General features: G+C 44.2%; 1 protein-coding gene across 1 annotated transcript in view; it reads left to right on the forward strand.

Moving 5' to 3' along the window:
* Positions 1-26,891, forward strand: part of VWA8 (von Willebrand factor A domain containing 8) — a 1,363,176-nt gene that overhangs the window by 50,366 nt on the left and 1,285,919 nt on the right. The window lies entirely within an intron of this gene.

Consider the following 26,891-nt stretch of genomic DNA (forward strand, 5'->3'; position numbering starts at 1 on the left):
AATAATATTTTTATTCGACAATGCTAACACAGAGGGCTGTGTTAAATAAAAAAATAAAAAAACTGTAAGGGGCACACAAATGGCTCGATGCTTTACATGAGCAAGTTTTGCAGTTTTTTAAAAAACGTTTGTTTTCAGTAGATCCTTTTTTGATATGTCCAGATAAAGGATGATGCCATATCCATATACTGCTATACATTATCATTGTTTTTTTCTTTCTCTTCTAAGAAACTTTGCAATTTAGTAGTGACCTTTTTATATTGTTGTTGGGTTTTGGTGCCCTGGTGTATTTGCTTCTTCATACAGTTTAAGACATTGCGAGCGACCGATTCACTCATCGTAGCCCTCAGAGTTCCACCTGTTTCTTCAGTGCTTGACTTCATAAAGGTACTCAACCTTGTTTTCTTAATGTAGGATTGGGATTTTATAATTTAGCTAGTGTTTTGTAGTTTGTCAACATTATTCTGTAGTTAATTTTCGTCACTCAGTCCAGTAGAGCTAGGGCAGAGACTATTCTGTGTATGAAGGTATGACACATTATACCCTGACTTTAATTGCTCTTTCCGATCTACTGACTTGACAGATAGTTTCCGAGCCTGGAAGGTCTTTTATAGAGAATTCTGACAAGTACCTGACTTCCCAGCTCTATTAATATTTCAATCCGTGATCTGACCCAGCCCCACCAGCCTTTCAGAAGCAAATCAGTCATGTGACTGACATTTTTCCAGCCTTCCCTGCCTTTTACGTGTGATCATGGCATGTGACTATTTCGAGGTTCTACCAGGCTTCCAGGGGTGATGTTGACATTTAATTGACTTTGCTGCAACTCAGTCTTTTTTTCAGAGGTGATCTTGACACATGAGTGCAGTGCTGCCAATTTACCAGTTGCCAGTGTAACATATTTTGGTAACCACACTCTGTCTTCTGCCAATTGTATGTTCCACAGTCTAAGCATGTGAAGTACTAACATCTGTTAAGCTGAGCCTGGGTGTGGCATACAGCCACATATCAGACAAGAGACTGACTGCTCCCAAGCCTACCAATTTATCAGAGACTATTTAGGATAAGTCAACAAAAAAAATAAGCTATTAGCAAGATATGCCACACACGTATTTCCTACGTACACACAAGATATACTAAAATACTACACATCTGACAACATTGAGTGTTGGACTTTGCTGTTCTCATCTATTTGTTGATTAAATTCTGTATCACGATGTAAGCATTCAGATTCAGAACCAGGCTGGCTCTCGAATGGTGAAAACTGTCTGGCTTCTCCAGTGTGGAGTTACCCATGCCAGTTTTAGGCCACTAAAGAGTAAAACTGGAGTTAGAAACAATGTTTTAAAACTTCTGTGTAACCCTATCAGCTCCCTCAATTAGAACTGGTTGAATTTGGTCTTGTAGCACAAGTAGGGTTTGCAGACTTAGGTGCTGAAGGTCTTAAAGTGCTGACGATCCATTGTTATTTCATTATGGATTATTGGTAATGCCCCTACACATTTTTTGTAATCAGGTTTGTTAATGTTGTAGGCCTTAAGTGGCTTGTGGAGTCACTTAGCTATAAATAAATCAACCAAGAAAATTGAGGTTTTGGGTCTTTGTGTCAGGTCATGTATATCAAGTGCATGACTTCTGCCGACCCTATGTTAAGCAGGATACTCAAGGAAGAAGTCTTGGGTAGGCGAGTTAAGGAGTTTAGCTGTTATTGGGAGATTTAAATTTTGCTTGTCTTTTCTGTACCACAATTTCTCTCATCTTGTTCCAAATAGAGGACCTCAAGAAACAGTCTTTGTGTGGATGTGTGCGGCAGCACAACCACCTTTTGATATTTCCTTCACGAAGTCTATGAGAGCATGGTAGACCATGTCAGTGAACAGAAGGAGCTCTGAGTTCACTTCTTTATGCTGAATCTCTGGCTCTCTTCTTGTTCCAACCATGTATAGTTTTCTCTGTGGATGTGGGAACACTACCGAGCTCATACTATGAGGTGGCATTGAAGGCACACAGTTTCTTACAAGTGAGCATTATATGTACATGCACAAGCATGTATTTCTATTATTTAATCTACTGTAGTAGAGACAAGCTACTTGTATGCCACGCGTAACTGGGAAACTCTGTGCACTGACATGGCCCTTTCTTGCTCCCAGTCCACCAGCAGCATATACCAAGCTTGAGGCTTGGTATACATTGTTTCTCATCTAACGCTAGTGTGCTTTTGTCTTATTACCATTCTGTATGATGCCGTGTTTCAATGATCCCCGCAACTATTCGTACCTTTTCTGAGCAAAATTATGAGTTTCCACTTTGCAAAGTTATATTACCTAAATACAGTAAAGATTGAACATCACTCCCGCCATAGAACACATACCGGCTCTTTTGCTGCAAGCACACTCTCCTGCTTAGTAGAGCTCTGTATTGTTGTCAAGCACCAGAGCCAGCAAGCAATAGGCCTTACGTGAAAACCAAGTCAGCCGGGCCATTTCTTGGCTACAGTGATCTAATTATTCTGAGTGATTTATCTAGTGCTGGGTCTCTGGAAAATCTGCGGATTCATAATTGTCTTAAGTATGACACAATCATAGGTTAATAAAATGATTTCATGATAATATGAGGTCACTGGATGTTGGCAAAAGAGGCCTAAGGGTACAAAACGCTGAGCAAGTGTCTTATTAACGCAGAATAATTGATGATATTTTAAGACGTTTGTTTCCCTCAATAGTGAACCCTGTCAAAAGCAATCAAATTAAGTGATTTTACTGACCCAATGTCAAAACCCGAATGGGAAATTTGACAAGTGAAACTGATTTTATTTTTGTAATCTTTAAAATAAAGAGGTTTCAGAGCTTCCATTTCAGGTCTGATTACTGTCTGCATCAATTATACGTTGCTGCAAGATATTGCTTCAAGATATGAGAGTAGTAAAAGTGCCTCCTGAGAGCTCCATGTCTTGCTATTAGGAAGGAGAGAAATTAGAATCAATTATAACTACAAATCTGAACAGATAGTTCCAACGCTAGATCTAGAAGGCGTGGCTGGACTATAGATTTACAAATGCATACAGAATATAGAATTTATGGGGTTAATTGCAACTAGCTTATGTCCAAGTTGAAGTAACAGTAATTTAGTAATTATTGAAGGAGAAAACAAGGATAACATAAAATGTACTCACCTGCACTTACCTGAAGAAGTAATTTTATGTGTTTGTAGGTATTTCCAATACTCAGTAAACTCACTATAAGGGGATATAGATATATTATTTTATCAGTTTAGCTGATATTGCTCTGTGGTAAAAGCTTTCCACTGCTTACAGAATTGATTTGCAGAGTAGCTTTTTTTCAGTGAGAATATGTGCATGCTCTCCTTGTGTGAACCAGTTATTGGATTGTTTTAAGCCTTCACATTGAGTGGGATCTGTTTCTCTGTGTGTGACTTAGTTCAGAAAGCTGTGGCCCATTTTATCTTCTAGCAGATATACGTTCATATTGATAGAATACACGTAAATCATCCCTTTGTACCTAATCTGAGTACACATTTTGAGCCTTGCCTGCCCTTTCCTAGAAGTTGCATGCAGAAAGATTAATGTAAACAAGCATTGGAAATGCAATAGGTCTCGCACCATTAGAGTTGGTGCTTTTAGAATTGTTTATGGTTTTTTTTGTAAATGTTTAGCATTTTTGTTTCCTGTAGCCAATGCGAAAGTATTACAAATAAAAAAAGCCATAAACATTTCTAAAAGCTCTAACTGAAATGGTCTGAGAACTATTGCACTGTGTGAGAGTGAGGGTGAGTGAGGGTGAGTGAGGGTGAGTGAGAGTGAGGTGAGTGAGGGTGAGTGAGGGTGAGTGAGGGTGAGTGAGGGTGAGTGAGGGTGAGTGAGGGGTTGAGGTTGAGGGTGAGGTGTTGAAGGTGAGTGAGGGTGAGGGTGAGTGAGGGTGAGGGTGAGTGAGGTGTTGAGGGTGAGTGAGGGTGAGGGTGAGTGAGGGTGAGTGAGGGTGAGGGGTTTTGGGTGAGTGAGGGTGAGGGTGAGGGGGAGTAGTTGAGGCTGAGTGAGGGTGAGTGAGAGTGAGGGTGAGTGAGGGGTTGAGGGTGAGGGGTTGAGGGTGAGTGAGTGAGGGTGAGGAGTTGAGGGTGAGTGAGGGTGAGGGTTAGTGAGGGTGAGGGGTTGAGGGTGAGTGAGGATGAGTGAGAGTGAGGGTGAGTGAGGGGTTGAGGGTGAGGGGTTGAGGCGAGACCTAAAAACCTGACGATCGTAGGGTTTAGCAAGATTTTGGGGGTGAATGTAAAGAGGCTTGATGTGTGCATAAGTGCCTCTCAGGCAATACTTAGCATGACATGAGCCCCTTCCCCTCCAAGAACACACCCCACAGAGTTATTTTAAGTTTGCACAGCTGCATTTCATGTCCAGATGAATACAGAGAATGATAATTTTTCATCACTGAATAGAACTGATGTAGGTTATGAAAATAACACACAGTTTAAACAAACTGGAGATATACCAATAAAATACATCTATATTATTATAAATAACACCACTATTGTTTCATGGCGATCATGTCCGTAAAGGAAAGTAATTTGTGTTACAGCATAAGCGTTTAAAGAGTTTGCAATTGTTTCAAGACTATTTCTATACCATTACTGTGCAACGTTTCTCTACACGGACATAACCGCTTTACTCGCCATTAGAAAGTGACACAGACTATAAGGCAATGAAATATCACACAGGAGCACACTGAAAACGTGCAAATGTCACACTTAAGACTGAAAACTTGGCAACTTTGGACAATGCGGGGGTGGGGTGCCGTGCAGACTGAATACCTGTACCAGTCAGATCCTTCAAGACTGACTCTTCGGCTGTTAGCATCAGTTTGCAAATCCCCGCCTCAATACCTCAAGTGATTGTAACATTGTTTGGACACGGGAAGTCTCATGTAAACAAAAGTCCAGAGCCGAATTACTTAAACCATAATTTGTTGTCATTTTGACATTTTCTCTCCGATTGTAGAATATTTCACATCTATGACAAACATGCGCAACTGACAGAAGACATGAGTGACAGCACCTCTAGTGTTTTCAACTCTGAACTCATTAAGATATCCTAGTTCTTTACTAGACTGCGTTTACATGCAAACTACGATATGTTCATGGCACAATGAGCACCTCTCCGGTGCCTACCTTTAGTTACGGGCGCCATCCAGACTGCAAACTCAGCAGAAACCTCTTTGAAATATTCCTTTATACCAGAATAAATAAACAGAACGAAGATCCGGCAAGATGGCGATCTTTAAATTTGGCGCTAAAGCAGAGAAGCGACCTACAGATCAGACCGCCCCTTAAAGCAGGAAACTAGAACTCTTCCCGTCAAAGCCAGCTCCAGCGCTGCCATGTTCGGATAACTGTTTAACACTAGACATAAAAGAAAGACTACATCAACAAGGTTGACGGAAAGCTCTGGAGAGGGTGCATTTATCTGCATTCAGCAAGCAGGGGGATTATGGACTTGACTGCACTGTCCAGGGGCCTTTTATAGGCCTAATGCGCAGGGCAAGGTAACGAGCCTGTCCCTAATGTGGTTGTCGCTCCCTGTTTGTCCCAGGGAACGGATAACTTTCCGTTATTAGAGAGAGTAACACAGAAAATAAAATGGTCAAGTCATTTAGATAGACAATTGTATATGCATCAAACTTGTTTTTTCAGTTTTAAAATCACGTGTTAAATATTATGCTGCCCCTTCATGCTCACTAATGGAAGCTAACACTAATGTAGAAATTTCGTTGCATTGAGAGGGTGGTGGATGTTACGGGAGTAAACTCTCTCAAAGATGGCCGCTCCGAACACTTTTTGCAATAAAGCTTATTTGATTCTACAGCCACGATTTCTACTGAAGTTCGACGGTCATGGCTTTCCATCCTCGTCACGTGACTCATTGTGGTTCGCTTGTTGCCCACTGAATTATTACCCAGGGCATTGCGTTCAATGGACCACGAGAGACTTTGTTTTGTCCCATCATGAGTAAAAAAATAAACAAACAAGACGGAGGGAAGAGAGGGGAGGGGGGAGGAGAAATGCGACACGGCGGGAAGGGGAGGGGGCGGAGCAGGTAAAATAAAAAAAGAAGACGGAGGGAAGAGAGGGGAGGAGAAATGCGACACGGCGGGAAGGGGAGGGGGCGGAGCGGGTAAAACAAGACGGACGTGCACGCGCTTTTAAGCTCAATGCGCATGCGCATTGAGCTTAAAAGTCACGGGCACTGCAAGGAATCGCCACGATTCCTTGCAGTGGATAAAGAGTGGATAAGCCCCCATAGTCTCGCTTGCTCGATGCGCATGCGCATCGACAGGCGAGACCTAAAAAAGGACACAACTCGCCCTAAATACAGACCAAGCTTACTCTATTGTTCATAGATGTAGATTATTCGGACCAATATACAGACACTATTAACAAGTTTTTTTTATCCAATCACTTCAGTGTCAGTAGGTAAGGTTCCTAGTAATACACGACTTATGTCTACCAAAGATATTGTGTCATCTCAAGAATAGTTTGTGTGGACCCCAATAGTCACTGCGCCTCTGCCTATTACTTTGCACGGGCGATTAGTACTCTACATAAATAAAATATTTTTAAATGTCATGTAAGCAGGATGTGTGCAAGCACACAACGTGTACGCTGGGAGTATGATTTGTGTTATATTTTCGGCGAGAAAGTGAATTGACCGACTATGCTAATCACAGGGTTCGGGAAAGGGTTCTCAGACGGGCTTCCATTTACACAGCTGACTTTGTGCTTTAAAGGCAATTTTCTCCATGGAGGCCGAGTTGCTAAGTTCTTTGTACCTGCCCTCAGCCACAGCAACTGTTTTAGAGTTCCAGTTCCTCAGAATAGATTTTTTTCTCTGTCTTCAAAGGACTAAAGAGCAAACAATTTTCTCCTGAGCCCAGGTGTTCTAGTACATAAGTATCCCTTTGGATTCCTACTGCTGAAAAGGGCGTAATTGTTCAGCACAACATACCTTTTATCGGCCCTATGCGTCAGTGCCGAATTTGCAAAATGCGTTGTAGTTGCATAGTACAACATTTACGTTTACACTTTCTTTGGCAGGAAGCTGAACTCGTACTGTTTGTTTTGCAAAGGGCAGAGAGAAAAGGTCACATTTTTCATCTTGTAAGATTACTTTGATATATGGAGCTTCTTTCCGCTTTTGTTAGACTCACAAATGATCCAGTAAGTCATCGATTTGCTGGCGTACCCCAATGCATTACATTTGCAGAATTTCACCTCGGTTCTTTGTGCGATGTTAAGACAATATTCCCTCCAAGGAAACACGTACCCCTTCAGTTGACAGAAAAATACCTGAACCAATACAAAGATACCCACAAATGCACGAGTGTCTGGGTGCTTACCCACGTTTGCAGGTACATTTCTACTGAAAGAAAGTAAACCTGTTCTTAACCCTAAGTTCCAACATAGTTGTGAAAGTTCCTAATTTTCTAATGCATTTTTTAGGAGTAAAAATATGCTATTGCTAGTCCTGATTTTGCGAATCTAGAAGGTGGATTTACTATTGGCAAATATATGTTTTGCACTCCTAAATTAATTTGTATGCACAAAGTGATTTGTCAATCAAATCACTAGTTTTTACTATGCTGTGAAATAGCAAGAGCCCTCTTCTAACCATCTCCAAACGACGTCTACTGCTGGGAATACTGAAGTGTGTGCATTTTTCATCATTGCCTACTTATAGAAATGTGTTAACATGAGATGTTTGAAAATCTATTTTTTTCTTTTAAGAGAATGTATAGAATAACATTGATTCAACTTCAAGTAGTGATGTCTGGAAATAATCTGATAGAGTGCACTTCTTCATCTGCAAATTCACTTTTAGAAAAGGGTCTTATCAGGTTCTCTCTTCACTCTTCTTTCAATAGAACATCCCATGAATTTTTATGTTCGCGGTGAACTTTATCATAGCTCACCAATACATTCATTTTTGGCGGCCTATTTGAAAAGACATTTGCCTCCATGTTGCCATGGCAGTGAGTCCACACGGTTGATACTTTTAGAGATATCCTAACGTCTTCTTGCGGGTCGTTGCCCAGACAGCTGCCTATAGGTACACTGCTCAATGGATCGCACCCCTAGGCCTCTTCCATCGAATTTTTGGCCTCCTTCTTTTCAGGGCACTAGTTTGCCGGCTGAATCCGTTCGTAACCTGGGGGTGATGTTCGGCTCCAGCCTGCAGCTAGACGTGTCCGTGAACAAAACGGTGGCCACTTGTATGGCACTGTTGCGGATGCTGTGGAAGATTTTACCCATGCTCCCTGCGCAGACCAGGCCAGAGGTAGTGCGGAGCATCATCTTAAGTAGGCTCGACTACTGTAACGCACTACTTCTTAGGGCGCCCACGACCCTGGTGGGAAAACTGCAGCGTGTACAGAACTTTGCCGCCAAATTGGTCCTTTCGCGCAGACTGATTCATCTACTGCGGCACTCAGAGATCTTCACTGGTTGCCAATCCTTCAGCGAATTGATTTCAAAGCCTTTTGTCTGGTATTTCGGGCCCTTCATGGACAGGGTCCCTCTCATTTGCTGGACCTGTTCTCCTGGTATGTACCATCCTGATCTCTCCATTCGGCCTCAGCTTTTCTGGTGGTGGTTCCCAGGATTTTGAGGACCCGAATGGGAGGGCGGTCTTTTAGGTTCACCGCAGCGAGACTGTGGAATTCCTTACCACTGTGCTTGAGAAGCTTGGGAGCTCTTACTTCCTTCAAGAAAGCTTTGAAAACACATCTTTTCCCGAGAACAATGTAAGCTGGGCAGCTGCTAAACCGTGTATGTATCATCTAAGTCTAAGCGCCAGGATACCCGTTGCGTGACGGTCATTGCGCTATATAAATATATCTATCTATACATACATACATACATATAGGTGATATCAAAGATCATTTTTGTAGGTATCAGCAGGTCATTTATATAGGTAATAACCCCCAGCCTTTGGTTTAACTTGCTGGATTAGCTTCTATCATTTCGGAGTTTTTCCCATGTATGCTTTCTAGGAAGAGGTCAATGATCAATAGTTTATTTGCTGCACAGAATCTTCCCAGGCCTGTCTTTTCCTAAGCCTGTGGCATTGCCACTAGTGTGTTGTTACTATAACAGTTGTCTCATACTTTCTTGATATACAAATGTTAAAAACACTGAAGAAGGAGATTTAACAAAACTGGAGTTCGGCGGGCTATCTTACTCTTGATATGTTGAATAGATTCCATAAAGGACAAATCACGTCTTAAATTTCCTTTTGGTCTCTACATTGGAGTCCGAAATTACCATCTTTTGTGTGGTATTCCCCAGATATTTGCCTTGAATGTTTTTGTTGGCACTAGAACACTGTACACTTTACCCCTGCTAAAAAGGGGTAAAGTGATTGCGCTCCCCCTTTAAACATTATGAAATTGGTATATCCCAGATTGGCACATTTCATTTATTTGAAAGTCCCGAGTATATAGGTCGACTCAGGACCTGTTAGCTAAATGTCACCATTGGACCAGGCACACAGTTTGGGAACCACTGCACAGTATAATAGGGGTTAACGTTACCCAAAGGGGAGTGTACAGTGCTTTAGACAGGCTGGACTAAAATGCATGTAAAACTACAAAAGGATCTTCGTGCCTAACACAGGCTAGCATATATCTTTATCTAAAATCGCAGTGCTATATATTAAAAAAATACCCATTAACTATGAAAGTATTAAAGCAGTCGGACCCATATATTTAAATTTCAGATCCACAATTAGTTTGCTTCCTATTTCTACACTGTTCAGACCCGGCACTCCAGCATCTTTTCTTTGTCAGCATATCAGGGAATCACTTTCAGACTTGGGAGTCTTGAAAGGTGCATACTTAAAGAGAATCATCTGCTGCTGTCGCTGTTGCAACGTTCAGTAAATGGCACTTAGAGGCTTTGGGGCCTAGCTCAGGAGAGCTAACAAGCACACACCACACTAGATGCAGGTTACGGGCGGAAGACCACGAGTGACCTCCGCCCCTTTATTTATTACCTCTCGCCACTCCTGGCTAGAAGGTGATACGTTGTGTGTTTGCCCTTCCGAGCCAAGTCGCCAGGTCCCGCTGTTGCGGGACTCGGGTCACTACATCCCTTCCCAAATCTGTATCAAAATGTGTGGACAGAACTTATCATGCAAAGTCTCTAAGTCTTTGGCTGGGTGTTGGATTCGGCCTTAGATTATAGCACCTTGTGACTCGTGTTTGGGCCTGGCAGAGATGTGACGGCTGATTCCCAATTTTCGTCAGCTATGGCTGGAGATGTTTCAGGGGTTTCCGCCAGACTCGGTCCCGCTGAGTGGGAAAAGGACGCCTCCTCAACCCCAGCTCCTCCTGTCTCTGTGTCTCCTGGATCAGTGGCTTATTGTTCCTGGTGGTTGACTCTTCGGAACCACGACTCATTTCTAGTAACCACCTCAGTCCCACATTTAACGGTGATGGCGGTTCTGTTTACTCCAGGTCCCTGGTTCATAGGTCATCCTGAACTTTCCCCCTGTGTGGCTATTTCCGGATCAGCCCTGAGCCTCCGGGCGTGATGACCCTAGGCTTGGCACCTTTCCGGCACTCTTGTTGGCGTTCTTGTTGTTCTGGGTTCGACGAGTTTGAGTGGCGACTGGCACATAGGGCAGTGGGGTCCAGGTCTCAGACCCTGGGATGGTGTCTTGTCGGTGCCTGGCAAGCAATAGGGACCAGGGGGACCTTTGGGTTCTGGAATGCGGGGTACTGTGGTACTTAGCCAGAAACTGTTGCAACGCCACCTCTAGGTTAGTTTGTTCTGTTTTGGCAATACGCAAAATCTTGTTCAGTGTGCGCATAAAGTGCCCTGCTTCACCATTGGCTTGTGGCATTGAGGGGTGATTCGGTGGTGGCGTAAGCTCACTGATGTGAGCAAATCCCTGAATTCCCCTCCTTGAAATGGTGGGCCATTGTCTGTCTATATCTCTCGTGGCAGGTAGAACAGTGCAAATGTCTTCTCTAGTACTGGTGATAGGTGTGAAAAAGACATCGAGTCCAACACTTCAACCATTGGATATTTGGAGTAGGTGTTGATAATTACTGCGGTCACTCTTCCATCTGGGAAGCTTCCAAAGTCAAGGCTTATTCAAGACCACGGGACACAGGTGGGCTCTTTGGTGATTATCGGTGCTGGTGGTTCTTCGTGAGTTGGCAGAAGCAACAGTTGTGTACTAGGTTGTATACGGATTCTTCTAGCCCTGGGAACCACACCTTTACTCTCATGCGTGACTTCATCTGCATCGTCCCTTGATGGCCCTCTAAGGTTGAGGGTTGTTACTCTCTCTTGGAGACTCAACAGGACTCAACAGGATTACGATTCTGAAGCCTTGTAGCACCAAGCCTTCATCCGCAGAGCTCCACTCATCTCGCACTATGCACAATTTCCCAGAGACATGCCTTCTTAGATACACAGCAGTTGTTGGCTTCACGTAGGAAATTCTCCATGATCCTTTATGTATTGATTCCATCACTTTGGCTAGAAGTGGGTCATCTTTGGTGACAACTTTGATTTCCTCAGTGGTGATAGTGCGAGAGCACGGTCCCTGGGCCACCAAGTCGACGTATTCTTCAGTTTTTACCTGGCTGTTGTAGTTTTCTTTGCTTAGATCTGGAGGGTGGCTAGAGTGAAAATCCACGGGATTCTTCGACCCAGGTCGATATACGAGCTTCATTTGGTAATGTTGTAATTGTATGGCCCATCTCTCAATTCTTGGTGGTGGGTGTGGAGCTGTGCCTCGGAAGAGTGGGACAAGTGGTTGATGGCCAGCGACTACTCGAAACAGGTGTCCGCTGACGTAGAGGTGAAAATGGTTGCATGCCCATTTGATTGCCAGTGCTTCACGCTCGATCTGGGAGTATCGTGCCTCGAGGTTGTGAGCGCTTTACTTGCGAATGCCAGGGGCGCCATCTTGCTTGGCTCCACTTGCTGTGTCAGGACAGCTTCTAGGCCCACGGGGCTGGTGACTAACAGCTCCGTGGCTCGGCAACATCGAAGTATTTATTATGTTTAGTTTGCACAAATGTAAGTGTATCACTGGATTCCCTCTTTCTACAGTTGGAATATTTCTTTATGTGAATAATTGTATTGACTATGTTGCAAGCTGATTTGGAAGCACAATATGTACTGCAGTCCACATGTGACATTTAATTTTCCATGACATGGGTGAAGTTTCTACACTATATACTATGACCTTAGAGGAGAGTTAAAAATGCCGATCTGGAATTAGCCAATTTTTACATGTTTTAGGAGACAGTGCACATACACTGGGCACTGGACAGCAGCGCGCTAGTGGGCATATTCTGAAAACCAACAATTAATTTCAGAAAATAAATGCTGAACATACAAAATGTGTAATTTCTTCATAATTATACTTTTAAGCTGCAAACTAAACCATTCCCGGTGTTAATTTGCTAAGACATCATACAGTAGCCAGCACTGAGACTAGAGACAGTTTTGTATAAATATTCCCATTACAGGTGGATAGTAGAGTTCTTAGGATGGCCACATTTTGAAATCCCAAACCAAAAACGGGGACATACTGTAAGACAGTAAAGTAGGATAATATTTTGCCGGCGACTGTGGGGCGCATAATGACTCACAACACTCGCCAAAATACAAAATTGGAAACAGCATGCCATACTTGCATGTCATCTGTGTCACTTAAAGGGCAGCCATAAGAGGGCTACTAATAAATCCTCTTGGATAAAGATTGAGACTTTTACTCCACGCATCCTGTGGAAACATTTATCATTTTTACATTCATATGAATGATGGCTTATTGTGCTAGACGGCCTTTTACCTGAATGATGCAATGATTCCTCTCTTTCTTTCATTTTCAGTGTAGCATTCTTTCTTCATTTTAAGTCCACCGATAGGAGACACGACAGATTACAGTGGTTTGGAAGAGGAAAGTCTAGGAATGGAAACATTTTGTCTTTGTGACTTAGTTATGGGATTACACAAACATTATGGCACTGTAACGCAGGGATATAGCGGCATTTTGAAAGTCCAGTGGAATCTCTCAACAGACTTTTTAGAGTTTGCTCATGGTTTACAGCAGTTATTTTATGTTACTTTTTTAGGTCTCGCCTAGACGAAAGCAAAAGCGAAGCTTTTGCTGTCTATGCGAGACAACTTATGTTGCCGCTTTTCTGGGAATATTGTGGACATCAGACTGTGACGAGCCTGTCCTCCTGGAGATTGCAGCTCGTGAGCGCGCACGTCGCGTCGCCCTGCCTGCTATTCGCATTCACACAAAGGCTCCCGCACGCATGCGCACATACACACACTCCATACACACACACGCACCCCCCTTTAACAGACACACGCGCAGACAGACACACGCACGCACAGACACACTACAACAGACACACGCGCACACCCCACCCCCACTCACCTCTCTCGGACAGTCTCTTCTCTCTCGCGCTGCGATGGGGGCGGGACTTCCGGTTGGGGCCGCGCTGCGATTGGCCGGCTGCCCAACCGCTTCCGGGTCGTCGCAGGCAGCGCGGCGGCAACTTGTTGTAATAGCAATGGTCTGAGAAGGACAGTGGCACATTTGTGTATGTTTTACTTCAAGGTGGTCGGTTCCGGAGGCACAGTAGCCTTGTAGCAGCATGACCATTAGGAATTACACTCATTCTTGTTTTTTCTTAAAATTCATTTTTCCCGGCCCGGCCACGCGGCCAATGCTTGTTTTGTAAATTTATGCACTCAGGCACCGCTTTCCCTCCCACAGCACCTAAACACCGCATCCATGCTTGGGGCCGCAGAGAGGAATTCCCTCCCACCTCTCCCCCGCTGCTTCCTGCATCATTTCCCACAAGCCGACCGTAACAGATTCCTAGCCCGCCACTAACCGATGTTCCGGAGCGGAAGCGCTGCAGAGCTCTAGGCGCTATGCACCCGTTGGCACTTGCAAACTCTGAGCTAGACAATGTACCAGAAGTGGTTTTCTTGGCGCTTACTTGGCAACCCATGTAAAACATGCGTGTCTTTTGTGCTATTACTAGCGAGGAGTGAACTGAAGGTTTCTTTACAGGTCGGGTCGGTGCTCTCAGCTGTGCCAGCCTTTCATATAGGCAGTGTGTGGCCTTATACAGCGCCCGTGCTCCCGGAGAATGGCAGCACTGCCACGGCTCAGTATCCTGCTCCCCAAGCTCCAAGCACACACGCATCCATGCTTGGGGTCGGAAGAAGGAATTCCCTCCCACCTCTCCTCGCTGCTTCCTGCATCATTTCCCACAAGCCGACCTTAACGGATTCTTAACTGAACTGTACCAGCTGTGCTGACGACCCTGGCACCCTGTGACCCTCTGCATCTCAGCGGCAGTGTAAAGCCTTGTTGGTTCTAGTGTGTGCTAAGACTGCAAGATGTCTATTTCGAGGCTCTATCCTGCGTCAGATGCATTACCAAAACACAGCAATATAACTCCCGATGCATTTAATTACTGGTTTGTAATTGCAATTAAAGTTTACAGAGCTGTGAGAGACAATAGGTATTGAGCACAGCCAGCAGTAATGCTACCTACAACCCCTGCACCGGGTTCAGCTATTATTCCCATGGAATGTGAATCCTGCTAAGAGGAAAGAAATCACCCGACAGCAGAGCGGCGTCACTTTGCTCTGTTAAGAGGCAATGCTGGCTGACTGCTTCCGACAGGCACGAGCATCAGTTCGAGCTGTCGGCTTTAATCACTTCCTCGGATCCTGAGGGGCAGAGAGAGCAGAGTGCAGAGCAAGTTAACACGCTTACTCTTATTAACTCTGTCGTTTGCACTGTAATGTGCTCCTAGAAATACGCTTGTCAGATGAACAAGGTCTATTTTATTAAATGCAGCATTCTGTGGCTACAGGTCGGTGATGTGAAACCGATGTGTGATGTCTCTGAGCACAAGATGTGGAATGCTGCATCTCAAACCCAGCCTGTGCAGTGAATCTGCCCATCAGACTAACTGGGGGAGTGACCCCAAGAACAACCAGCATTTGCAATGCAATAGGTCTCTCATTTAGGAGACTTTGAGCTATTGGCAATGTAAATGACAATACCTTTTATTTGTTTTAAAAACCTATATAAAAGGCATTGCCATTTACAATGCCAATAGCTCAAACTCTCCTAAATGCGAGACCTATTGCATTGCAAATGCTTGTTTCTTTTACTATGTACTATACGAACCTACTTACATTTTTAAACCTTGATAAGCATTCTGAGTCGCACACTCCCTCAAAGTGTTATTTCCCACTATTACATTCTCAGATGAGATTTCCTCTCCCTGGTGACTGTAGTTAGGTTTGCCTTTAACACTGTGTTAGTGCCATTCATTCTAAATGTGCTGTCATTGAAAGTAAGCAGCTCTCTGGAATGCAGGGTTCTTTTGGTTCTCTTTGTCCCTTTGTCTTTTGTCTGTGTGATTGGCGAGGCTGAGGGCTGCAGCGTATGTGCTTTTCCCTCATCGAACAGCCCTTGTCCACTGCGCTGTTCTAAAAGAAGACATTCCCAGCAGTGTTGCAATTCTTACAAGGGAGTGTTGTGCGCTATGCAGGAATCTTTTGAAAACATTGAGTCATTCATTTTCTGTTCAGAAATTGTAGTGTTCATTCCAGTCATGCTTCATCTATTCCTATATGACAGTATTCTAAAAGCACCGCTGCCTCGTAAAAAGAATTTTGCTGCTACAAACATAAACCTACAACATATTGAGCCTCCTTTGCAAACTATTTTGTGCATGTTTGTTAAATTTAGATTGAAAGAAAAGTAATCTGCGAGTGCAGATTTCGAAATCTTGATTTACAGAGCGAGGATTTGCAGGGATTGATGATGCCTGCAGAGAGAAGCAGTACCGATTATACAAAGCGCTAAACAGGATTTAAGTGGGATGAAAAAAGTATGTGCGTTTGGGGGATAGGGGGTAGTCGCTAAAAGGGGCGTGGTCGGTGTAGTTATAGGTGTGGCTTAACCACATAACCTAAATTTATGATTCCCATAGTTTGCCACCCGACCCGTATTTTGGCGTCTCTCTGAGATGTCTGTTATTGCATCCGGATGTGATTACATAGCAACTGATGCACACCTAAAACCAACCAGGACTATTCTCTTTTTCAATGGTTGTCTGTGTGCTCTGTGGCGAAATGCCAAGTTTTGTATAACCATTTATTCTGAACACTTTTTGACCCACTCAGAAGCTCTGCAAGAAACCAGCACTGCCTTCAGCCTCGACTCTAGACCTTAATCATGGCCTTTATAAACACCTAGAAGTGACTTATTTCAAAGCATTCAGTAAACAACAGTAATATGCTGAATGAAAAAAAAATACAAAAACACAACATCCTGGTAATAGCTAGTACTCCTATTGAGTGCAAATTTCAGTACAGCATGTCAAATAAAAAACAGAAACTAAATCACTGACATGAATCACGTGACCCTTGATTACATTAATTTGAATGGCGGACTATAGTGTCTGCAACTCACGCTAGTTTCATGTGTTGTCAAGGTCTTGTGCAACAAGCCCCGGCACCATCCGTCAAGTGATGCCTCTGTGTTCCAGATCCTAACTGCAGTGGCGTAACGAAACATGAGGGGGCCCCCCTGCAAACTACATAGAGGGCCCCCCCCCAATTCTCTGTGCCATTCTAGAGCTCTCAGGCCAGCGACCCGCCATACTGCAGGGGATGTGGGGCGATTGTTACGCCACTGTCACCAATACAGCCGTTATAAGTAACACTGGATGGTGGAGTCAAAGGTTGGGCTTAGTCTGCCTGCAGGCTATCATAGGTAGTGGTCCATTCATTACAGGGTCCTTGCCATCAGTACGCCGGGGAAGTTTGCCCAATTTCAGGTGGGTTTCCTGATGCAGACTCCTGTCATGATATACAACATCGGGCCCACTCATCGTTCAGTTTTGACAAAAGTGCATCCACTTCTCCTTCTCGTTTCCGTTTTAAAACATTAGACAACGCGACAATGCAGTATTTCAAAAGCAGATGTAACTACAAAGAGCACATTTTGATAATACATTTTTGCTAGTAGACAATAGCATTCTTAAGCGGCATTGCATAGCTTCATACACAGTGTGACCCTAATTCCATCGCAGTCTCTCTCTCTCTCTTTCTCTCTCTCTCAGTAAGTCAGTCTCTCTCTCTCTCTCTCTCTCTCTCTGTCAGTCAGTCGGTCTCTCTCTCTCTGTCAGTCTCTCTATCTCTCTCTTTCTGTCAGTCTGTCAGTCAGTCAGTCTCTCTCTCTCTCTCTCTCTCTCTCTCTGTCAGTTTCTCAGCCAGTCAGTCTCTCGGTCAGTCAGTATTCAGTCTCCGAGTCAGTCAATCTCTACTCTCTCTCCACTCTCTCTCTCTCTCCATTCTCTCTGTCAAATCTATCTCCACTGTCTCTCTCTCCACTCTCTCTCCACTCTCTCTCTTTCCCTCTCTCTCTCCACTCTCTCTCCACTGTCTCCCTCCACTGCCTCACTCCCCTTCTCTCTCTCCACTCTCTCCACTCTCTCTCTCCTCTCTCTCTCCACTCTCTCTCCTCTCTCTCTCGACTCTCTCTCCATTCTCTCTCCATTCTCTCGCCACTCTCTCTCCACTCTCTCCACTCTCTCCACTCTCTCTCTCCTCTCTCTCTCGATCTCCACTCTCTCCACTCTCTCTCCTCTCTCTCTCCACTCTCTCTCTCCACTCTCTCTCTCCATTCTCTCTCCACTCTCTCTCCACTCTCTCCACACTCTCTCTCCACTCTCTCTCTCCACTCTCTCTCTCTCTCCACTCTCTCTCTCTCTCCACTATCTCTTCCTTCACTCTCTCTCCACTCGCTCTCTCTTCTCTCTCTCTTTCTCTCTCTACTCTCTCCACTCTCTCTCTCTCTACTCTCTCCACTCTCTCCACTCTCTCTCTCTCTCTCCACTCTCTCCACTCTCTCCACTCTCTCTCTCTCTACTCTCTCTCCACTCTCTCTCTACTCTCTCTCTCCACTCTCTCTCCACTCTCGCCACTCTCTCTCTCGCCACTCTCTCGCTCCACTCTCTCTCCACTCTCTCTCTACTGTCTCTCTCCACTCTCTCTCTACTGTCTCTCTCCACTCTCTCTCTCTCCACTCTCTCTCTCGCCACTCTCTCTCTCTACACTCTCTCTCGCCACTCTCTCTCTACTGTCTCTCTCCACTCTCTCTCTACTGTCTCTCTCCACTCTCTCTCTACTGTCTCTCTCCACTCTCTCTCTACTGTCTCTCTCCACTCTCTCTCTCTCCACTCGCTCTCTCTCACTCTCTCCACTGTCTCTCCACGATTTCTCCACTGTCAATCTGCACTCTCTCTCCACTCTCTCTCTCCACTCCCTCTCTCTCTCCACTGTCTCTCTCCACTGTCTCTCTCCACTGTCTCTCTCCACTCTCTCTCCACTCTCTCTCTCTCCACTCTCTCTCCACTCTCTCTCCACTCTCTCTCTCTCTACTCTCTCTCCACTGTCTCTCTCCACTCTCTCTCCACTCTCTCTCTCTCTACTCTCTCTCCACTCTCTCTCTCCACTGTCTCTCTCTACTGTCTCTCTCTATCTGCTCTCTCACCACTGTTTCTCTCTCCACTGTTTCTCTCTCCACTCTCTCTCTACTCTCTCTCCACTCTCTCTCCACTGTCTCCCTCCACTCTCTCTCTCCACTCTCTCTCCACAGTCTCTATCTCCACTCTCTCTCTCCACTCTCTCTCTCTCCACCCTCTCTCTCTACACTGAGGTTCTTTGATTCGATGTGAAACCAAAATTGGGTGACTATGCAGACTGTAATGGCCTTGTCTAGTAGTTGTTAAGGGCATCATGCTCAAGTGATTGTTTTTAGGATCGAAGTGATTTGCCACATTTGTAGATGATCTAGGACCTGTGCCTTAATCAAGGTTCCCTTAGATCTTACAGATCCCTGATTGGACATGCTGTTCCAAGATTTAGGGGCCTGAACCAAGAATGATCTACCTTAAACGTTGACATTCTGGCACTCTGGCACTGGTCCAATGGGACTGGAAATAGGGTTGCCTTAGCAGATAAGATTCTGAATCACCTTTGTAACAATGCACTCAGATACTGATGAGTAGAGAGGCTATCCATTCACAGCGGTGACACACTCACAGAAAGGTTCTTAACACAGAGCTGCAATTTGCGGATTCTACAGAATTCGTGCATAAGCATGTGAGGAAAATGCCCCTCCAACTGGAAAAATACAGCCATAATGGGGGTGCAGAGAGACTCCTCCCAGTGCCATCACTGAATTATTCATTGATGTGCTGCTGCTTTGTATCCTTTCGTGAGGTGTTTAGGAATATCTAGGTATGAATTGTCCGCACAGTGCACTCTAGCTAATACCAGTGTCATGGTCTGTGAACTCTATGGGGAAAGGTAATATATGAAAAGAGTTGGACAACCACCCCTACATGAAATAAACCAGTCTCGACCACAGCCATAACATGTGACAAGAGTGACAGAACAGAGTTGATGTACACTCCGGATTGTCTTTTACTTCCATTGGCGAGGGGCAGGTGAGCCATATATTTTGCTTAAATGCATGAACGCATGTATTGATCAGTCTGCAGACTATGATTTTGTTTGTTTGAAACAATGTATTAACATAAAAAAATATTAACATTTTACATCTTACATCACTTTCTAATACAGCGGACTCTTGACCCTCCTCTGCCCACAACCTTCTGCCAAAAACATCTGATTCGGCCATCTCCAGATAACATGATATTGTATATAGTCCAGAAGATACCATTAGGCAGAAAGACATAGTGGTGTAATTTCATGTGCTACTGATACACCCTCTCATTTGAATCAGACCTTCCAAATATCTGAAGTGCATGCACTGTATACCAGACCTCAGTTACCCTTTAGCCATATATTACATGAAAAGACCCCAACAACAGATAGATGATGAGCTCCAAAGGCAGCATACTCTATTTTACAACTATCGGCATGAAAATACTCGCAAGTGGCTTGCCTCTTAGCTCAGAGACAGACAAAGTGTAGCCTATCTACCATCTTTCACATCAGTTCCTCATACCCAAAGCTGTGGTGTCCTTCAGCTTCCATCCTAACATCTCTGTTGTTCAACATCTACATAACCATCTAACTGGTCCTGATTAGATTCAACCTTACCCATTACAACTATGCAGATGTTACTCAAATTATTCTAAAATGGATGGCCTAGACAATCTCTACAGCTCAAAACCTGATAACTGCCTTAGCACCATACATACATGCATGAATGATGAGTAACTACCTAAAGCTCAACACTGAAAAGATATGGATCATGACTAATGTACAACGGCAAAAATATCATCCTACCACTATTTGACCTAAGGAACTTGGGGCCCCTCCAATGACATCAAGAGAAGTAAGAAACGTAGGAATAACCATTGATTCTGAACTATTCTTGGTAGCACATGTCAACAATGTCAGGAAGAGCACCTTCAACACAATGAAAACACTGCAGCACATTATTGTATATCTTGAATACCAACAAAACCTACAAGCTATCCTTACACTTTTAATTTCCAAACTTGCCTACAACCTATACTGTGGCACTCCTTCTTCCATCTTGTGCAAAATGAAACTAATCCAAAATACAGCCGAAAAAGTCCTTATCTGCCTCCACCAACATAATGCACGACTCCAGTCATACAAGCACTCCACTGGCTATAGCAAAAAGAGCAATTTTCAAGGCACTCTGCATTGTCCACTTACTGACCATAGTACCTAAAATGAAATTGAAATAATGCAAACATAATAGGACACTGCACACCAGGAATCACCACTTTCTTTGCACATGCCACCAAGTTCTGGTACTCGCTACCAGCCAAGATTTGAATCATTGAGCAACATATGCAATTCAGATGAAAGGTGAAAAGATGGCTGCTTCCAACATAACTATACCAACCCACAATCCTGGGATTGAACCCAGATTAATAAGCACGCCTTCAAGTACAATCTACAGTCCACAGATATGGAACAACCCAACCAGCTCACAGCTGTACATGTCCAGGTAATTTTGAAAGACTGACCGTCTAGTGTGGGTATTATATAGTAATGTCAATTCATATATAGCCTTCCTATCCCGCACTAATAGTAATACTATAACATTCAGCGGCCAGACAGTGATTTGTAGTTCAGACAGACTAATATACTGCTCATTACACTAACATAAGTCAGACCTTCTTTACGTCATGTCTGTTGCCCAGAACTGTCCCGTTAAACAGCAACAAACCACCCATCACCCACTGAGCAGTCATTGAATAAATGAAGAGATCTGCATATATTGCTGGCTAGTGGAGGACTTGGTCCATCACACTAGCTACATACTAGGCCATTTAAAAAATATAATCTCGCAATGATAATCATTATCGGATCATAGTAACAAAGTCCATCACAGCAAATCTTCCCACCAACTCTTCTTGCAATCTATACGTGCTTTGGAACATATTTTTACCTAAATATCTCAGAATGGACACCTAAGCGGACAGAAAGAAATACCAGAATAAGGACTTGTAGAAATGTTCACCCTGCATGAAGTAGCATGCTACAGATGAAGCCAAGTGCTTTACTGCCCCACATAAAGTTTGTGAGTACTATATAAGTGTTACATTACAACTCACAAAAGCAGGACTTGAACAACAGCTATCCTGCATGGCCATGCAGGTGTCGACCAAGTGCTAGTGTATGTAATTAGGAGGGCAAAAAAGGCACAGGTAAAAAGCATGTCCAAATCCCCACAACATGCATGCAGAGTGAAAGAACAGGTTAACCCTCACATACCATGCACTTACAAGTAAATCCTTGATACCTGAGCGCCCTTCAGAGACACAAGCATGCACAAATCCAACAGTTCGAGGAGTTGCTTATCTGAAATGGTCACGAGATTACACCAACTTTAACAGGATGTCCCTATCAATACTGTTTTTCGACTGATTTCACCCACAAACCACTTATTAGTGCTTATAATGTGCTTGCAGTTCACCTCACTTCTAGTCGCCAACCACAGCAGGTTCTCATCCTGCGCAGGGCACTTTTTTGCCAACTATTTAATTAATTTAAAGGCTTCCCCCATCGGTTTGGTCTCTCCCTACGTCAGAGGGGAGCTTACAAATACAGCTTGAAGTAGGGGTGGGCACGCAGGACACCACCGTTGGTGGTGTGCAGCGTCTTCTTGAGACAGTGAGGAGGCCCTTGGAGCGTGGGGGCCCCCTGCGGGGGGGGGGCTGTGTTAATACACCCCCCTGTAATTTAATGTTTATAGAGGCCCCATCAGTGGTGTGCTGTGCTCTTCTTGAGAGATGTGAGGGGGCCCTTGGAGGGGGGGAGGCTGTGTTAACATGCCCCCCTGTAATTTAATGTTTATAGAGGCCCCTGTGGTGTTCTGTGCAGTCTTCTTGAGAGACATGAGGGGGCCCTTGGAGCTGGGGTCCCCTGCTGAGGGAGCGGGAGGGAGGCTGTGTTAATACGCCCCACCTGTAATTTAATGTTTATAGAGGCCCCTTCTGTGGTGTGCTGTGCAGTCTTCTTGAGAGACATGAGGGGGCCCTTGGAGCGTGGAGCCCCCTGCTGGGGGGGAGGTGGGGGAGGGAGGCTGGGTTAATACGCCCCACCCGTAATTTAATGTTTATAGAGGCCCCGTCCATGGCATTTTCTTGAGCGACGTGAGGTGAGGGGGCCCTTGGAGCGTGGAGGCCCCCTGCAGAGGAGGGTGGGAGGCTGTGTTACTACGCCCCCCTGAAACGTAATGTTTATAGAGGCCTGGTCTGTGGTGTGCAGCGTCTTCTTGAGAGACATGAGGTGCGGGACCCTTGGCGCGTGGGGGCACCCTGCAGGTGGGGGGAGGCTGTGTTAATACGCCCCCCCTGTAATTTAATGTTCATAGAGTCACCCTCTGTGGTGGCGTGCACTGTTTAATTTAGTCTTGCTGCCTTGCTTGCAGCCGTCATCCTCTGCTGAGAGTGAGGGGGCTGGGAGGCCCTGGTCCCTGGAACGTGGGGCAGGGCCCCCCCCTCACGCGGGGCCTGCGGGGGCCTGTGTTATGCACCTGCCCAACTGTAGCGAGTGGTGGGCGTGCGCCAGGCTGTGAAGTCCAAGATATCGGTATGGTGTTTAAAAAGTCTTTATTTCAAATCGATTTATTCATATGAGAAAAAAGCATTAAACTTAGCCAACGCGTTTCGTTCTCACATGGTGAACTTCATCAGGGCTCAAATAAGACAAGTTTCTTAACCGTAATGTAGACATTTGGCACATGCTGCACTCCAGGTAATTGCACTGGGAGCAAAGCAAGAAAATCACAGGGCCCGGGCCGGCCATGGATAAAGCGAGATTAGTGAAGATAGTAAAGAGAATGTCCAAAGTAGGTGCTCCAGGTAATTGCACTGGACGCAAAACGGGAATTTCCAGGCCCAAATACGGCCTGAATGCGAGGATCTATTCGGGTCCCTTCCCTCTTCTTGTTTTTGACAGGCAGCTGAAAACCTGGCATTTTGAGTAAGTCCCTGGGACTGGCCTCACACACGTGCTACAGAGCACCTGGATGCCTTCAGAAGTGAATAGCATGCTACAAAAACACTAATAACATCGTATAGCATAGTGCCTCTAATTTGATATCAACCCTAAGAACGATCAGTGTCTTCCCTTCCCAAATCTTAACTGACTTACCCTGACCGTTATTGCCACAAAACAAAACTGTTGCCACTTTGAAACATAAGTGCACTGCCTCAAAGCAGATTCTGTACTAGTCATTCTAAAGTTAGCTTTCACTTTGTACAGGAAAGCGTTGGCCTCCACCAGGAAAGACTTCCTATGACCTAGAATCACCAATGTAAACGTTTTTGTACTGTGGAAAAATCCCTACACCCTTACTGCATCACCCCTGTTCCAATGTCTTCTTAGTAATGCTTCACCAAACGAAATTGCTACTCCCTGGAACAGGAATTGAATATGTAGACCGAAATTGCTGCTAATTCTACCACGAGTCTTGAATTGTCAAATGTTGCTGTCACCTCTCTTTATTAACATCTTGCTGCCACCATTTCCAGCTGTATCTATTCTCAGATTAAAGGTATAAATCACTAATGCAAAATATTTTCCCCTCCCGGCTTTCAAATGGGGAAAGGGGCATCTCAACACCATTGACAAAACTGAGCATATAGTTTTAGCTCTTCCTATTATACTTGCCTTATCAGTGCCTCCTATATTTCTATCTCAGTTTGTAATAACTGATTCAAACATGCAATTCTCCCTATTAAGTAACCACTCCTTACCTCATTGACTCTGCCCAACAAATTGCAATTGCAGATAAGGTACCCAAATTTATTGAAAAGGATTTTGTCTCCCAGTCCAACATTAAAGGAAACTCACCAAAACATTGACCCTTACCTTTTCTCAGATCATCTATATCACCAGAGCTGAGACTATTGTGATGGCAGGCTGGAAGAACATATTCACTATGGCTAGCAAGTGCACTCGTTCTCTACATAGCTTCCTTGACCTTATAGTGGCATTTAACACAGTTTCACGCAACAATCTTTTCAATTGCATCTTCGTCTAAACAGATACTACAGGCTGTTGCCTCAACTGGTTGAACTCCATTTTTCCATCAAGGAGCAACAATTGAAAATTTGCCAATTCATCTCTAACCAAGTGAGCAGCCCTTGTGGTGTGCCTCGTGCCTCAACAATCTCCCTGTTTCATTACTTGCTCAACATCTTTCTGTGGCCTCACTTGAGACGCCTAACCTGAATAAACCTCATATGCGAATACACCCCAATCTACCTTTCTGTCTGTGGTGCTCAGAATACTTTTTCTTAAGTCTCTTACAGCATAGATGTTTTGAAAAGTTGAACGAGTTCAGTAGACTGAAACTCAATGGTGAAACCTGATGATATGATTCTTTGACCAAGCCTCTTGGGTTCTGTTACTTGATTAACCCAAACACATCTTACTGTTGATTCCTAAGAACCTTCAGCATGTTTTATTTGGGCCCCTGGTCAATATAATTCAAGATTACACCAATGCCTCCTTGGCGACCCACCACCATACCAAATGAGCTCCATCCAGATAGTTTAGAAGACCGCTAGATGACTGATTGCCAGATAAAACTTTTGCTATTGTTTATTTTTTAGTGTTCACTGCTATGTGCCTTTGTAGCAAGACTCATTTGCTTCTGTGTTTTGTTGTTGTTTTAGTTTGCTAACCTCGTTTTTTCACTTTTTTTCACTTCTATCACCAAGAGCTTCCATTGGCTATGCCTCCAACTTGAATTAAGACTCCGGTTCAAAATTATTAGCCTTCCTTAAATAAGTCTTGCCATTACTGCTCTCACTTACCTCTGTAGCAAAATAATCTCACGCATATTTGCAAGAAACTTCTTAAGAAGCTTCTTACTACCACTTCCTCCTATTGCTCCTACATCAAGATTCATAACAAGAGAAGACAAAAGTTCTCAGTGGATGCACCTAAACTATGGACTCTACTGACTTTTATCAAAAATATAATTTCCTCCCTACCGAGTTTCCGAACGGCCCTCAAAATGTTTCGGTTCTGCAAAAAGAAAAAATCCTGATTAAACCATATAAACCACCTCTAGAGAAGGTTTATTTTGCTCTGTATCTGTTACAACATTCATAATTTCACATTTGAACAGCAACCATCACACTTTGAAACACACTGGATGATAGAATTTGTTATCCTTCTTGAAAAGCAAAGCTAGAGGCAAGATTGCCCTTCGAATCTCCTAAAAAAAAATTCAATTTTAAACACTGAACAGGTCATAAATCGAGTATATTACTAGTGGCTCAGCAGATAATTTAGCTAGTGGCATTTCTCCTAAAATCAACAGGGAGGGAAGACACAGTCAAATTTTGAGTGAGCATTGCCTGCATCTGAGAAAGAATAAGGGGTGAAGGGAGCACTGTCTGAGCTGCACCCATGCTAGTCTTTGCTTACGATTGGCGAGGTAGACAAGTGCCAAAATTATCGGCAAACTACACTTGCTGGTCACAAAACATTGGTTTTGTGAGGAACGGCTTGGTGTCCCTCGACGAGAGTGTTGGCACTTTTGAGGATGTTATGGGAATACAGACCTAGCAAAGATGAAATGCACAAAAACACTGCAAGGCCTTCCTCTGCAGTTGTAATACTGCATTGAAGAATATGAAGACACAGAGGTAATCTCCTTGTGATAAAGTTTAAGCAACAAGGATCTAGAGAAAGAAGTAATGATGTGAAGTTCTTAAAAGCAGCCCCTTGAGTCAGTCTGGAAGGATTTGTGGATTCCACTGCTGGACATCAGAGGCTCTAATAAAACTCCATGCTTTCTTTTCAAAGTTTCTGTGGAAAGCAAGCTATACGGGAGGCATCATAGGTTAGGGCCCTAATTCTATATATCAAGCTCTTTTAATTCTGGTGTTACAGTTGTGGATCAACAATAGACCGTTTTTTTTACTTAGCATTGCCTTTTTGTAGAAGGATATACCAAGCCATATAAGCACTTAACCAGAGGCCGTCAAGCTCCAGGGAGATTAATGTCTCTGTGGCTGCATTTGAAGAATGCCCCCCATTTAAAGAAATACTCTAAAGCCCCATGGTTCAACGAAGACCTTAAGAAATCCAAGAAGACCTGTCGCACCCTAGAGAAAGCCTGGCGAAAAAACCCCACCCCTGACAACCTGTCCACCTTCAAGAACACCACCCGCAAACACCACCAACTGATTCGATCCACAAAGAAATCAGCTTTCAAGAATCGACTCGACAACAACGCCCACAACAGCAAGGAACTTTTCAACATCCTCAAAGAGTTTACC

Source organism: Lissotriton vulgaris, chromosome 8 (assembly GCF_964263255.1).
Source record: "Lissotriton vulgaris chromosome 8, aLisVul1.2, whole genome shotgun sequence".
Lineage (NCBI taxonomy): Eukaryota > Metazoa > Chordata > Amphibia > Caudata > Salamandridae > Lissotriton > Lissotriton vulgaris.